The following is a 12,267-nucleotide window of genomic DNA, read 5'->3' as shown; positions in this document are numbered from 1 at the left end:
GGGAAGGAAAGGCGACGGGGAAAATAGAGAAATAAGACGAGGCCTTAGGCAGGGGTCCCCGTTATCGCCTTTGCTGTTTATGTTGTATCTGAGAGGATGTGAGGATAGACTAGAGAAGAGTGGGCTTGGATTCGACTTTTCGTACAGTAAGCTAGGCCAAAAAATTCGGCAATCCTTACCGGGATTGATGTATGCGGATGATATCGTACTAATGGCTAACAACAGGACAGAGTTGCAGGAATTAATGAGCATCTGTGGTAGGGAAGGAGAGGAATTAGGTTTAGAATTTAGTAGTGAAAAATCAGCGGTCATGATTTTTAACGATGATGAAGTTGAGAGGCTGAAGATACAGAATATTACAGTTGAGAGAGCTAGTAAATACAAGTATCTAGGGGTAGGGATATGTGATGGTGCAGAATATCTCAGTGAGCATGAAAAGTATATAATAGGTAAGGGCAACAGAAATGCAGCTGTAATAAAAAATAGAGCACTTTGGAATTACAACAGGTATGAGGTGGTGAGAAAGATTTGAAAAGGGGTCATGGTGCCTGGCTTGACTTTTGGAAACGCAGTGCTATGCATGAAATCCGAAGTGCATGCGAGACTAGAAATAAAACAGCGCGGAGTAGGTAGACAGGCCTTGGGGGCACATTGTAAAACGCCAAACAAGGGAGTACAAGGAGACATGGGATGGGCGTCTTTTGAGAGCGGGGAAGCAGTCAGCAAGATAGAATTTGAGGATCGGTTGAGGCAAATGAATGGAGACCAATGGGCACGAAAGGTTTTCAGTTATTCATACATGAGGAGTTTAACACAAACTGGAGACAGTGCACTAGGAAATTAAGAGGAAAGTTTTTAGGCTATTGTGGAGATACGGAAGAGCAGGTCTCAGTTAAGAGGAAAGTTAAGGCCACAGAACGGGATCGGTGGCTAGACGGAATGCAGATAAAGACGGCTCTGGAAAGCTATAGATTAAGCAAAACAGTTATTGCCAAAGAAAGCATTTATGACAATTCTAGGGGAAGCTCATTGCTGTTTGAGGCGAGGACGGGTGTTCTGCGAACCAGAACATACAGAGCGAAGTACCAGGAAATGGATACAGTGTGCACTGCTTGTGGAGAGAAGGACGAGACGACTGAGCACTTGATAATCTGCTGCAAAGGGCTTCACCCTATGCCTACCGAAGGCAACATGGATTTAATAAAGTCATTGGGTTTTAGAGACAGCGAAGGGAGAGTGGATTTCAAGACTGTAGAGATTACCAAGCAAAGATTAAGTGAATTGTGGTAGAAAGCGAGAGAAAACCAGGTATTTTTTTATTAACTGATGGCAAGTATGTTTTATAGCCTCAATTTGTTTGCAGTGCGGAGTGATTATGAATTTCACATTTAAATATTTTAAGCTTAAATGGTAAAACAAAATGGCTAGGTGGCGTAAGCTACCGCCCATCCACTTTTGGGACGGGAGGGGTGGATCGGTGGCCGAGTGGGCTAACGCGTCTCAGCTCGGAGCGTGGAGCGAAAGCTTGCCGCTGCAGAACCTCCCTCCGTTTCGATCGGGATGAGTGTCGCACCGGCACGCGTTCGTGTGGTCACTACTGCGTGGTGCACATTAAAGACCCCAGGTTAGTGGTTGTATACTGCACTAGCTAAATTTCTCATCTCCAGCTGAGAGGCAAGTTACCCGTTAAGGCGTGCTAGCATCAAGGCTGTCTAAACATAAAAGCAACACAATTCTAGATGTCAGTCAGCTAGCGAGCTGGCTCTCAGGAGGAAAGTCGAGGCACGACCCGCCGGACGATGCGAGCCCTCCTCATGGAGTAGCCGCCGCCGGCACCGTCACTGGACGCCAGGGCAGCATGGTCCCGTGCACGAGCCGTTGTCGACTCCGTCTGTTGGGAGGTTCCGATCGCGGGTAGCTTTGCCGAGGCACGGCCCGCGTGGCTTGGCTCCCCGATCGGGCCACTCGACCTACGACAAGTTACGGTCGAAACAACGTGTTTAAAAGCTTAAAATGTTACGCGGTGTGGACTATCTATCTACAGGTGCGGATCATACAAGAATTCGGTTCTTTCAAGAACACTCCTCTTGACGTGACCTAACGAATTTAACGAAGCGCAGTGTACGTTCATGATGATTTATGTGCGATGCGATCCTTTTTAATGAGCTTTTTGAGCACGCATTTGTCGAGGTGTGCTGCATATGAGAAGCCTTTTTTACGCGTGGACGAGACACCATGGTGCCAACTGTGCATAAAATGCAGACGACCTAAGGGAAATTGTTTTTTCTTTAGCCTAACTTTTAAACACCGGGTTTGTACTGTAGTTCCTAAACAAACACGGTACAATGTACTCCGGCGGACGCTAAAGCTGCGGAGTCACACGGCCAATGCACAATACAAACTACTGTTTGGAGACACTAGAGGAGTTTTAGGGAACCGTTTTCGCATATCCGATAAGGTACGATGGGCCCTCTGGTACGAACTGCGCACGCGCTACCGCAGAAGATTCGCGCATGCGCAGTTCGTACCGGACGGCCGATTGAACCGTATCGGATGTGCAGAAACGGTTCCCTAAAACTCCCTACTGCCTGCGACACTTTTTTTTTTTTTTGCGTTATTTTCCTGTTAAACCGGGCACACAAAAATTGTCTGTAGACTTGTTTTGAAGCACACGTATGTGTGAAGCAAAAACATGCGTCGAACTTGCTCGAGGCGTATCGGCAGATTATTCTGTCATAAATCTCTGCAGAGAAACTCCGCGGGTCTTTTGTATGATATACGGAGCGCAAGTTCGTCTGCTACTTGCACAGGGGCTGCGATGATGTCAGAAAGCCAAGCTCTTATTGGCTGATTTTGAAAAATAAATAGTGGGTAGACCTCCAGGCATCTATAGCATTGAGGTCTACCCTCTCTATCATTTCAGTCACAGCCAATCGGAACTCGGCGTCGTTCTGACGTCACCGCTACTCCTGCGCCAAAAGCAGACGACTTGCTCTCCGCTTAGGAGTACGACTGCGGGCTGAAGAGCCACGGGAGTGTGAAGCCAGCGAAGCGTATCACGTGATCACCCGGTTGGATGGAGGAGCAATGCACCGAGCGTGTTGAAGTCGCGGGGCACACGGGGAGTATATTGCGATTGACTCGGACGGTCTCGTAAGTTCTGTTGCGGTGCATCGTATACGGTGTTATCATTTTGTCGGGGACTGTACTTGATTTCATATCGAGCAGGACTACCCCATATAGTGCTGTACAATGTTGGTACGTCTCGAATAAACGCTGAGTCTTCACTCACAACTTTATCCTTCAGCACTGAGCCACGAGGACAGCAAGGCTCGAAGAAAGGCAAGTTCATTTGTCCTTGACGGTGTCTGCGAGCGGTTGAAATTGTTTATTAAAAGTTTATAACACCTTCTTGAAAATCGACTCTTTTAAATATTTGAAGTGTAAACGGTACCACTCAGAGCGATTGCATAATCGGAAAGTGCTCGTCGCCAGTGATGCCCGCTTAAACGTACTTAAACAATAGTTGTTTTTCTACGGACGATAAATATCAAAACTAATCCATTTCTCAATTCGAGCTTGCTTTATGTAATTTGTTTGGAGAGTCAGAATGCTTTAACGCGGTGTCACGTCATGAGTCTTACGCTATGTTGTGGTATGTTAATAATTATGGTTAATAGTATCGTAACTTTATGTTCACAACCTGTTTTCTTTGTGAGTCTCTTTATTTGCTGGGGGAGGGGGGGGGGGGTTGTACTTCGTGACGTTATATCCTAGATAGATAGATAGATAGATATTTATTTGTACATTTAAGTACAGGTCGCATAGAAGGCGTTTCCGCCCGTACACATATGTGCCTATGTGGCCAGCTAGACGATGATGGCGATGCGAGGCTTCTTGGCTTGAGAAGTGTGGGACGATGATGATGGGATGGTGAAGAAGGTGAAAAGTGAGGTGGGTGACGTATGATGAGGTATGCAAGACATCGTGGGTGTTTAGAGGTGTTTGGCTGCTGCCTTGCAGAACTGTGTCACCTCGTCTCTGTCTGTGATGGGCAAGCTGGTGATGGCGTCAGGCAGGGACCTCCAAAGTCTCACAGCCCGGAGGAGACATGAGTTGTCGTGCCGTTGGGTCCGAGCGAAGAGAGGGTCTATGCGCCCGGTTCGTTCGTTGCGACGGGGCACAGAGCGAAGGTAGTCGTCCTGCGAAATCCCAGGACCAATCACCTGAGCCAGCAACCGTAGGGTGGCTACATCTCGCCGGCGGGACAGAGTACTCCACTTGGCTGCTCTCAAGAGCTGGGTTGTCGAGATGTCCCGTGGCAAAAAGCGAGGACTTGGACAGGTTCGGCAGTAGACGCCGTAAGCTGCTCGCCGCTGGATGGTCTCTAGTGTCGCCTGAGCTGAGGCTCCCTGTGGCGACCAGATAGGCGAGCAATACTCTAATAGGGGCAGGACCAGTGCAGTGTACAGCTGCGCCAGCACAGCAGGCCCCAGACCCTTACTGATAGTTTGCACGAATCCCAGCATCCGCCGTGCACGTGAGGCGACGGAGTGGACGTGTGCAGTAAAGCTCAATTTGCTGTCAAGGGTGACACCCAGCAGGGTTATGTTCTCCTTTTGTTCCAATGGAGTTCCATTAACAGTTAAAATTACTGGTGGATTCTGTGCTTTCCTTTTTGTGGTGAAGTGAATTGTAGCAGATTTTGATGCGCTCAGGGGTAATTTGTTTCTGATCGTCCAGGCTTGGATGTGATCAAGATCTTGTTGCAGTTGTTTATAGTCTTCCTGGGATTGAATCGGTTGAAGGAGGGTGAGATCATCAGCGTACATGATGGTGGCGGAGTCTATAACCTGGACGATATCGTTGATAAAGATTGAAAAGAGGGTTGGACCAAGTACTGTGCCTTGGGGGATTCCAGATTGAACGGTTCGGGATTGGGACCTTGACCCGTGGAATGTCACACTTTGTTGTCTCTGCAGGATGAAGTTAGATAGCCAGCGAAGGAGGGGACCCTCGATACCGGTGCTTTCCAGTTTGGTTATCAGGAGCTGGTGGTCTACTTTATCAAACGCTTTGGTAAAATCGAGCTGTACCAGTTCGCATGGCGTGGAGTTGTCCAGGCTGTCACTGATCTGGTGAACAGCAGTGAGCAGGGCAGTTTCACAGCTTCGACCAGGGCGAAAGCCATGCTGCGCTGGAGACAGAAGAGTGTGGGCGTTCAAGTATCTGTGTAGGGCAGAGTTTAACACTCGCTCCATGGTACGGCAGACGACTGATGTTGTTGAGATTGGTCTGTAGGATTCTGGCTTGTCTGCTGGGGATCCATTCCCTTTGTAGATGGGAGTGACATAAGCCTGCTTCCATGGGGCGGGGACGCACCCAGTGTCCAAGAGCTGCTGGAACAGTCGGGCCAGTAATGGGGCTAGTTGTTGACCAGATGCTTTAAGGAGCGCAGGGTGGATGCCGTCAGGACCGGGCGACTGTGAAGGACTCAGTCGGGTGAGAGCCTCCTTGACATCATCCTCGTTGATAAGGATACTGGCTAAGCGGGGCGAGGAGGCCGACTGCGATGATGATGGGCAAGTTTCTGGTTGTGATGAGAGGCTGCAGGGTGGTGTCCATGCTGCGGCGAAGTGCTTGCTAAAAAGTTCCGCAGTCTCCAAGTCGCTCAGAGCCTTGCCGTCCTGGCATATGTTTAGAGCAGACGTGTTCTGTTTGTTACGCCTTACATAGGCCCAAAATATCTTTGGATCCCTTACAGCCCGTTGTGCCATGTCCAAAGCATAATCTTGGTGAGACTTTCTTATCTGTTTTTTCAGGTTTCTCTGGAGGGTGCGGGCTGCCTCAAGTGTAAAGGGACAGCTGTTTCGCTTTGCTTGTGCGAACAGCTGACGCTTCCGTCGGGCTTGGAGCAGTATCTCCTTTGTTATCCAGGGCGCTCGGGGTTTGTTTCGGCTTTTTCTGGAGGGGACGCATTCAGCTTCGATGGCGTGCATAAAGTCGAGCCATATGTCATATGGGTCTTCATGGTTGTCTTGGAACACCATGCCCCAAGGGGCGAGGTGTATAAGCGAATTCAGGTGGTTGGTGTCCAATCTTGCAAAGTTATGGAGGCGTCTGGCATGAGGACCGGATTTAGGCAAATGATGGTATGTGGTCGCAGTCAATGCTTTGTGGTCAGAGCCCGTGAGGCTGGGTTCTGTGAAACAATTTGAGACGAGTGTGGGGTTAGAGACGAACATGAGGTCGAGGAAAGAAACTTGGTTATTGGTGGTGACGTAAGTTGGCTCGCTGCATACTTGGGTAAGTCCGAGTGTTTCTATGTGGTCGAGGAGGACAGTGTCAGATGGTCCTGTGGGCTTGGGAGAGCTTAAGTCTGACCAATTAATGTGCGCATTGAAGTCTCCGACAACTAGCACGTTGGAGTACTTCTTCTTTGAGAGGGTAACGGAGGACAGCGCTGACTGTAACAAATCGTAGCTTTCTGTTTTCTTGCTGGGGGGACAGTACGCAACACAGAGATGTAGAAGGCCCTGTTTTGAATGAAGGTCCACAAAAATGGCCTCGAGGTCGTTCCGGTCTACTTGTGAGATGCATGGCCTGTATCTTCCATTCCTACTTTTGCTCCTAACTGTGCTGAAAGTATTCTAAAATAAATAAATAAAATCTACGCCAAGTATGTTAGCGCAAAACTGAGAATGCAGCTTGTACAAAGTTTCGCCACAGTTGCCTCAAACTTAAAGCGAACATTAATTGGCATGCAGCGTGTGTAATTACCGTGACCAAACAAGCGTGCCGGCGGTCTCGCCGTCTAATTCGACGCAAAACAGCCTTTGTCGGTCGTTCCCCAAGCTCCGCAAAAACTGTCGCCAGCATAGCAGCCGCGGAATTCGGTAGTCATCTAGGCAGCCTAGATTTCAAGAAGAGAGAGAGAGAGCAACTCTAACCACGGACCGCCTGAGCAGATTGGTCGCCAGTGCGCATGCGTTGTGTCATCGCGCGTTGTGCAAAGGAAAGTAAGCGGAGAGGTGGAGTCGCTTGCAGACGATCGACGCGCCTTCGTTCCCTCCTCGCAACTCGTGTATTGCGAACGCGGACCAGACACCACGTGAAGTTGGAAGCACTCCCTGATCTAGGCACACTGTAGTCCCCGCTCGATTGCAGCGCACAAAACACCCACAGCGAGAAAGAGAGAGATAGAAAGACAGTGGCAAAAGTGAGAGGAAGCGTCGTGATGAATGCGTCTCCCAGTTTGAGTATGCTGTGCGCCAGCGCAACCGCGAGTTCTTTTGGGGACGGAAGGGATGAGATAGAATGATCACGGGGGGAAAAATAGGGACGGAAAGAGTGCGAGAACGAAGCCTACAGGGGAAAGCAGGGCAGAAAACGAGCCTTGTGGGGAGAAAAGAGAGGAAAAGGCGTTTGAGATGAAAAACCTATAGGGAAAGGGGGAGTATGAGAACGAAATATGGGGAGAGAGAAGGTGGGAAGCGAGGCTTAGGAGGTAAAGGCGAGGGGTAAACGCGTTTGACAACAAAACCCAGGGAAAGAGAGAAAGGAAACCGTTAGGGGAAATAAAAGTGAGATGCAAGCGCGTTTGAGAACAAAACCGAAAAATAGAGAGGGTAGGAAACCAAGCTTAGGGAGAAAAGAAGGCGAGGGGTGAACGCCTAAGGAGAGGGTTAAGTAAAAAGGAACTAGGGAAGAGGGAATGGGAAGAATGTAGGGAAATTAAGTGAGAACAAGGACAGCGCGAGGAACAGCGGTGCAAATAAGGAATTATTCGGAAGAAGAGTGGGACCTGTAGGAACAGAAAGAGAGAGAGAGAGAAAGAATGAATTAGAGAACGCGTTGAGACGAAGAAAGGTCTCTTCTAAGTTCCTTTCCGCGTATGCCTACTTCCGCTGTTTGGACGCGTCCGTGTCCTCCGAAAATTACGACGAGATGAGGGGAACGTATGCAAATTATATAGGGGCAGAGCGAAACGGGGGACGGAGGAGAATGTGGGACGTGTCGAGGGATGAACTAAAGGGCGCAAAGAGCGAAGTCCTCCCTGTTTCTTTCAAGGACGAGCGTAATCGGAGGAAGAACTGAATTGCTCGAAACTAGCGAATCCACCCCTCATTTAAAGGCGAGGGGAATAAGGCAATGCGTATGGAAACTTAGGAAATCAAAGAGTATTTCTATGCGTATATTTGTTTTTAAAAGAATGCCATAGCACGCGATTAGCAACACAGAGCTAGTGCAGCCACACGTCGAAAAGGAGGGTCACATATCCCACGCAGAAAAGAAAAAAATCGAGAAATTAAAGATAAAATTGGCTAGGCACTCTGTAGAACGCAATGAGTATGCGATAGCACTAAAGTGCGATCCAAACCAACGCTTCTTTTTGCGGCTGTAGGTCGTGCGCGCCCCGGATGTGACGTATTTCGTTACGTTTTTGCTGTTTCCGGCGCGCTTCTTGAGTCAGAACCGTGCGCTTTGGTTTGGACGGGCCAGCTTCGGGCAAGCGCGCACTCGCGCACGCAGGCACGAGCGCACTCTGGCGGTCAGTTTCCTCGCGTCGGAAACGGGGGGAAAATTCATAGATGCAGCAGCTAGTGTTGTACACGTTCCTCAAAAAAAGGAACGAAAGCTCGTTCCTTCTGATTTTTGGAACGCGTTCCCGTTACAAGTTCCATATGTGAAAAAGGAACTCGTTCCCGTTACAGTTTAAAAAAATGGAACGTATCGTTACATATACGTTACATTTGTATTTTTTGCTAATTACCATATTTAGTTAAATCAAGCAGAGTTTTTTTATTTTTTTTCTATCCCATTAATAGCCAGCATACGAGTTTGTATGTTGTGATGGAAGGGCACTAGGAGAAGAAAATACGCAGAAGCAGGGTTTCATTTGTTGATATATTCATGTTAAAAATCTCAGCTATTAGCCATGTCCATGTTTGTAGTGGATAATTCAGACGAGCCAAATGTACTTTTACCCAAGATTACACGAGAGTTTTACAACAACCTCACACGTTTCAATTCAACAGAGTCCCGTGTTAGAACTTAACAACAGTAACGGTTCTCGATGTTGCTGTCCGTAAGACGAGCAAGTGAAGGAGAGGGTGGGGCTTTCGGAAAGTCAGTCCTGAAAGCTACAAACACTTCATTGTGAAGGTTGGGTTTGTTGTTCAGTTTGAAGGTGGGGGACAAGAGAAGGAATAAAGGTTGTTTTTTTTGTGTATCTTTTAAGCGAATAATGTTCGGGATACAAGGGTGACTTCAATATCTTGCGATTTGTGATCTTGTCGTAATTGGAGGTCTCGTTATTGAAGTTCAAAAATGGCTGTAGTCGGAATAAAATATATGGGTGTATGAGGATTCGTCATAACCAAAGAAAGTAGCTGAGTTTGAAACAATCCTTTTTCTTTGTCTTTTCCTGTGACTTTTTGCTTTTTGTGCCGCAGTTTCGGGCACTCAAAAAAGTATCAATGCCAACGAGCTCTCCTGCACCTGAAACTGTTAGCAAGCGAGGATCACACAAAATAATCCATAAGATTAGCGGCCAAAAAGTTAAAGAGATCCTGCACTTCGTAAAGACATTGTTTTTGTACTTTCATACTTTCCCTGTTAGAAATAAAATAAAAATTACCCCACCGGAAGAAAAAAAGGAACGCCGTTACTCTTTCCGTTCCAGTAAAAATGTAACGCGTTCCCGTTCCAGTTCCAGCGATGCAAAATGGAACGGCGGCGTTCTTTCGTTCCTCCTAAAAGGAACGCGTTCCAAGAACGCCGTTCCTTGGAACGCCGTTCCGTACAACACTAAGATGCAGCCATAGTCGCAAGCAAGCAAAGTGCAACTGCGACAGACTGGCCGGCCAGACGGCGAAGAAACGCGGAGCCGGAACTAGCTTGCCCTCCACCGATTGGCCGGGACACAGGAGCGCCCTACTACGTCACCGCGCGTTTTTGTGCGCGTTGAGAAAGAAGTTGAAATTAACCAACTTTTTTGTACGCGCCCGGAAGGAGCGAAGAACTGGCGTGACGTCACGAAATACGTCACATCCGGGGCGCGCACGACCTACAGCCGCAAAAAGAAGCGTTGGTTTGGATCGCGCTTAATACTAGGGATGCCGCGAACCACCCGAAGTTCGATTTCGAAAGGTTCGATATTTTCGAAACCGAACTGATGTTCGAATTCGAAAGGTTTCGATATTTTTGACCGTACGAAGATTCAAATTAAAAAAACTCGCAACTTTCAAAAATCGTGGAGTTTCGAATTCGAAAAGTTCGAAGCTTTCACGCTTTCTAAAACTTCGGGTTCGATTATTTCGAATATTTTTTTACTTGAGGTTCGAGAAATTTGAAGATTTCGAACTTTCCCTAACTTGAAATCGAGAGGTTCGAATGTTTCGAATTTCTTTGGATTTGAAATTCGAGAAATTCGAACGTTTCGAATTTTTATAGACATGAAGTTCGATCAATTAGAAGATTTCGAATTTCTTTCTACATAAAGGTCGAAAAGTTCGAAGGTTTCGATTCTCTTTTAGAGCTAAATTCGAAACAATAACGAAAAAAAACTTAGGTTTCGAATTTCTTTCAAGTCCAAGTGAGCAAAGTTCGAAGTCCGGTTTTCATGTTCCGCCACAGTTTCAGTTTCAAATAAAGGCCCGTTCACACTCTTACGACCTGGTAAGACCGAGAGAGACCAGACCGGTTTTTAACCCTCTTGCGATCTCTTAGGCCCAGCTCCGCTGCAGCGCATCCAATCCTATAAGAAGTCGCCAAAGGCTTAAAAAACGGTCTGGTCTCTCTCGGTCTTACTCGGTCCCAAGAGTGTGAACGGCGCTAAACGTTTTCACGCCTCACTGGTTTTCACGAAATCAGGTTTAGAAATGTTCGGGTGTGATATTTAGACTGCGCGAAGTTGGTCAGGCAATTAAATGGGACGACGAGTGTCCCGGATGTGCTGGATTATTTGCCAGTGCAGAGTGGCATGTGCAGACCAGTAATTGTGACCACCAGTCCGCAGGGGGGGGGGGGGGGGGGCGGGGGGGGGGGGGGTTAACGTGCATCACGCAGTAGTGATCACACGAACGCACTGTATAATAATACTCATCCAGTTCTAAACGGCCAGGGGCAGGCAGGTGGTTGAGGCTCAGAAAAACCTCGAAGCGATCTAACAAACTGCCTCCCAGCCATCCCCCCCCCCCCCCCCCCCCCCCCCCCCCCCCTCGCACGCTGGCAGTAATCCGCTCGAACGCCGCCCGAGTGATGCTGGCATATAGTAAGTTTAGTTTGTACATGATGCAAAATCCTGATACTGGGAATGAAATTTGAAAGAAAAAGTGTAAGAAGACAGAAAAAAGGGGACAGGACAAGGTCTCAAACCCAGCTCACGACAACGTCTCAAACTCAACTCAGCTGAAAACTCGGCTCAGGACAGCGTCTCAAACTCAACTCAGCTGAGTTTGAGACGTTTGTCCTGTCCCCCTTTTCTCATTCTTCTTACACTATTTCTTTCGAATTTTATTCCTAGTCTCGGGATTTTGCATCATGATCAACATACACCAGCTCGCCTGCAAGGGATTTTGCATTACGATCAACATACACCAGCTCGCCTGCACCTTGACAATTCATTAGTTAGTGATTGCTTTGGAGGTTTATTTTCCGAGACGGAAGAAACCCGCCGAGCAAAAAGCACAGAAGCTGACAAAACTTGAGGTCGAGGAGCGTTCTACCATATCAGTAGCGTCGGAAGAAGAAAAACGGGGGAAAGGGGGGGGGGGGCTCCAGCCTTTCTCTCCCCCCCCCCCCCCCCCCCCCCCCCCGAATATTTCGGGCTGTTAAATAAAACAATACGGGAAAAGAGGGCATGGTCGAGCTTATTTTAACCTGAAATTATTTATGCATATGTACAGCTACTGTCGCTCTTCACTGCATAAGAGGTCGCGTAGATATTGTTAGAAACGCGTTGTCAGAAGGCGCTACTCGTCCCATGCTCGGTGGTTCGGAAGTTCAAAGCTATGTCTTTTTATACCTAAATAACTGTGCCATTGGTAAAAAAATAATAAATAAATAAACATAACAATAAATGCAAAAAATAAAAAGCTGGAGAAAAAAAAATCTATTAAGAATCCACCGGAAGTGTAGTATTCTTGTATATTCACAGGCCCAGAACTACGAAATAAGTTTCTTCTACCAAATTGTGTACAGGCTAAAAGAAACATGTCCCAAAAACGTGAAATGAAAAATAAAAAAAAGTTAATATATATATAT

Source organism: Ixodes scapularis, unplaced genomic scaffold, assembly GCF_016920785.2.
Source record: "Ixodes scapularis isolate PalLabHiFi unplaced genomic scaffold, ASM1692078v2 PGA_scaffold4__175_contigs__length_147842914, whole genome shotgun sequence".
NCBI classification, from domain to species: domain Eukaryota; kingdom Metazoa; phylum Arthropoda; class Arachnida; order Ixodida; family Ixodidae; genus Ixodes; species Ixodes scapularis.
The sequence above is the reverse complement of the archived record's forward strand: the minus strand, read 5'-3'. Positions refer to the sequence as shown.